General features: G+C 52.2%; 1 pseudogene; it reads left to right on the top strand.

Annotated features, from left to right (window-relative positions):
• Nucleotides 1-265: 265 nt before the first annotated feature.
• LOC128598371 (phosphatidate phosphatase LPIN2-like) lies at nt 266-3,678 on the top strand (annotated as a pseudogene).
• The last annotated feature ends 679 nt before the right edge of the window (nt 3,679-4,357 follow it).

Here is a 4,357-nt window from a genome sequence, read left to right on the forward strand (position 1 = left end):
GCCACAGCTACACAAGAGGATGACAAGGGTCACCAAAAGTTTTTATGATGAAATAGGTGGCTCCCAAATCAATTAGAAAAAAACTTGCTTAACATCCATACCAGGGTTGCCCAGGGTTCTTCATGTGTGATTTGGAGGGGATGAGTGGAAGCCAGTGTGAAATCCTGCCACTTAGGGCCCGGTCATTTATGACCGTGGTCACCAGGGTCTGGACATCCCCTCAGCCTCTCTGTGATCCAGGGACACTCCATGCCCAATAACCAAGATGTCCCCATTTGGGACAGGGCCATCAGTGCTTCATGGCTTTTCCCTCTTCACCTTTGGTCCTTCTGGGGCTGGCGTGACAGTCTCTCTAAAAGGGTCCAAGTTTCCCTGGAAGGTGGCAGGTCTTTCCACCATCCCCAGGGCACCTTGGAGTGAGTGTCTGGTGAGGACATTGCTACGAAAACCACCCCCAATAATCTGGCCTTTGGCGCTCCCCTGTGTTACATATCCTCCTTGTTGGGGACAATGGAGGCCACTGACAGTAGCTGGGGCATGTCTGGGGGCCCAAGGCCATCTTTAGGAATTTCCTATGGGTTATCACAGTCAGAGGTGTCAATCGTGTATCAATCACTATTTCTGCCTTGGCTGAACTGGGCCCATGTTGTACACTTTCTGACAGATTCAGTGATTCTTTGTCTACATATTGCTGGGCTTTCCTCCTTTCCCTGAACCACCTGTGTTAATTTGGAAAAGTTGAGTGGTTTTACCTGAATAGCTTCCGTAGCCTTATAAAACACACTAATGTGGCCAGGTGCCTGCTGCTCAGCCTCTGCTGCCCCCGCTGGATCCCATTTATGAGGGCCACTCGGCTTGGTGGTGGCCCGGTTGTCTCCTGAGACAGTGGTGGTGGTGGCAGGAACCCGGTCCCTGCGCGCGACCCTGGCTGGCCATGTCCCCTTGGCCGCCCACCCTCCCGGTGGGTCCGCCCCACTGCGGTCCTGCTGGCCAGGAGTGGAGACTCTGCAGTCTCAAACTGTGAATTATGTGGGACAGCTGGCGGGGCAGGTGATTGTCACCGTGAAGGAACTCTACAAGGGCATTCACCAGCCCACCCTCTCTGGGGTCTGGACGTCATCCTGGTGCAGCAGCAGGACGGCACCTGTCCCTGCTCCCCTTTCCATGTTCGGTTTGGGAAGCTGGGAGTCCTGAGACCCAAAGAGAAAGTGATTGATACAGAAATCCGGGGCAATGCAGTGGATCTTCACATGAAGTTGGGTGACAATGGAGAAGCTTTCTTTGTGGAGGAGACTGAAGAGGAATGTGAAAAGCTTCGTGCTTAGCTCGCCACCTCACCAATTCTTTAAAGATACTGACACCCCTTTGATGAAATCGAGTGGAGATATAAAACAATCCCAGAGTCCAGACGGCTCACACACCTTGGAAACAGAGACAGTTTTCACCCCAAGTTCTGTGAAAAAGAAAAAACGAAGGAGAAAGAAATGCAAACGGGACAGGAAGAAGGAAGAGCAGGCTGCTTCTCCCGCTGCGGAGACACGTGTGCTGGGGGCGGGAGCTCTGAAGACGACAGGGGCTCCGGGTCAGCAAGAGGATCTTCAGATGCTTCCTGCAAGGAAGAAGAATACAAGGAGCCTCTGCTCTTCATGCTGGAGATCGCTGCCCCGTATCTGATGGAGACTGGTCCCCTTTAGAGAACACCTATTCCCAGGCAGCATGTCCTAAGAGTGATTCAGAGCTGGAGGTGAAACCCACTGAGAGCCTGCTCACATCAGAGTCTCACACGGAGTGGACGTGGGGAGGATTTCCAGAATCCACCCAGGTCAGCAAAAGAGAAAGAGCTGACTATCATCCCCGGATGGCTACAATTACACCAGAAGATACCCATTTTTGGGGAACTCCCAGTGAGGACAACCTCCTAAGTGAAGTTGAGAAGGATGCTTCCATCAAAGACACTGTCCTATTGTGAAACCCAAGCTCAGAGCCCTGTGTAAGCAGTTGAGCGACACACCTCCCACCGCACAGCTCCTCCAGCCTCCGGAGATTCCCCAGGTTCCATCTATGTTAGATGTGGACCAACTTCCCAGCCCAGCCTCAGCAGAGGCTGCCTCGGAATCCAAACCAGCAGCTAAAGTAGACTCACCGTCAAAGAAGCAAGGTATCCACAAGAGAAGCCAGCAGCAGGGACCTGATGATATTAACCTTGATGACTTAATGGCGCTAGAACCTGAAGTTGCCGCTCTCTATTTCCCTAAAGGAGAATCAGATCTCGGCTCCAGGCAGTGGCCCGAGTCTGACACGCTCTCTGGCTCCCAGTCGCCACAGTCCGTGGGAGGTAAAGGTGCTGATAGTGGCACTGAGTGCCTCTCAGATTCTGCCATGGACTTGCCACATGTCACCCTCTCTCTGTGCGGGGGTCTCAGTGACAGTGGAGACACTTCTAAAGAAAAATTCATGGAACATATCATTACTTATCATGAATTTGTAAAAACCCTGGACTCATAGACAATCCTAACCTTGTCATACGGATATATAAACGTTACTATAACTGGCCATTGGCTGCTCCCATGACCCTCAGCTTACAGGTGTTTCAGAAGAGTCTGGCTGAGGCCTCAGTCGTGTCCCGGGTTAAAGACAAGATGCCAAAGAAATCTGGTCGCTGGTGGTTTTGGCGTAAGAGAGAAAGCACGACCAAACAGCTGCCAGAAGCCAAGGAGGGAAAATGTGAGGTGCCTCCAATCTGTGACCTGCCGTCAAGTGCAAAGGACCCGGCAAGTGCCAGGCTGGCTGAGGATGATTCCTCGAGTGCTGAGGGGTCGCAAGAGCTTGAACACTCCATCAAAGTGGACCCCATCGCCATGGAGCCCTTGAGCCACAGCAGCACAACTTCGTATAAGTCCCTCCGGCTCTCCTCAGACCAGATCGCAAAACTGAAGCTCCATGATGGCCCAGATGATATTGTGTTTAGTATCACAACCCAGTATCAAGGGACCTGCCGCTGTCCAGGGACCATTTACCTGGGAACTGGAATGACAAGATCATCACTTCTGATATTGATGGAACAATAACCACATCCGATGCTTTGGGACAGATTCTCCCACAGCTGGGTAAAGACCAGACTCATCAGGGCATAGCAAAGCTCTACCAGTCCATCAATGAGAATGGCTACAAGTTTCTGTACTGTTCAGCCCGTGCCATGGGCATGGCCGACATGACCCGTGGCTATCTGCACTGGGTCAATGACAAGGGCACAATCTTGCCCCATGGCCCTCTGGGCCCCATGGCCCCAGCAGCTTGTTCTCCACCTTCCACAGGGAACTGATAGAAAAGAAACCAGAGTAGTTCAAAACTGAGTGTCTAAATGATATTAAGAATCTGTTTCCTCCATCCAAGCAGCCGTTCTATGCTGCCTTTGGAAACCATCCAAATGATGTCTATGCTTACACACAAGTTGGAGTTCCAGACTGCAGAATATTCACTGTGAACTCCAAGGGTGAATTAATACAAGAAAGGACGAAAGGAAACGAGTCATCTTACCACCGGCTTAGTTAGCTTGTAGAGCGCGTTTTCCCACTTCTCAGCAAGGAACCGAATACCGCCTTTCCCTGCCCGGAGTTCAGCTCCTTCTGCTACAGGTGAGACCTGATCCCTGAAGTGGACCTGGATGACTGGGCCTGAGGCCGCACCTCCACTGGGCAGGTAGGGCTTAGTCACTTGTCCGACAGCAAGGGAAGGTGACCAGCCCTTCTGCCAACATTGGAGACCAGCTTTCCCCAGCACAGCTTGGGCCTCCTGGAGCTGGCACTGCTGTCCTTTGCCTTCCCCAGCTGGCTGTTCAGACCCTGCAGGTCTGTGGCTCAGTGCCCCGAGGGACCAGGGAAGAGCTCAGCCCAGGGCTGGAGGCTGTGCTTCCTCTCTCACAGGCTGCACACATACTTCATCAAGTTGTGTGCAGGGTGCATCTTCCATCACATAATTTAAAAGGAAAAAAAAAAAGAGCTAACAAAGAGTGGACGAAAACATTGCACAAAGTAAACTGTTACAATTTCCATGGGGCATTTGAGCTGGTTTGTCTCTGTAACCAGGGCTTTCTTCAGAGGCTCAGGCCCTCTGAACTGCCACAGGTCCAGTTAGTGATGTTGGCTAAGACTGTGCACATTTCCCCATTGGGCGCCTCACTTCCTGCTGTACTGGACAGGACTGCTGCTTGGGTGGGCCAACTTGGGCAGGGCCCCCGGATCCCTGCACCAGAGCCACTGAGCCCAGCCCCACAGATGTAGGCTTCTGGAGGAGAAAAATCCCCCTAGATCGTGACCCACAGGAACCGTATTAAAGGGCCACAGCATTAGGAAGGTTG

Source organism: Nycticebus coucang, chromosome 11 (genome assembly GCF_027406575.1).
Source record: "Nycticebus coucang isolate mNycCou1 chromosome 11, mNycCou1.pri, whole genome shotgun sequence".
NCBI classification, from domain to species: Eukaryota; Metazoa; Chordata; class Mammalia; order Primates; family Lorisidae; genus Nycticebus; species Nycticebus coucang.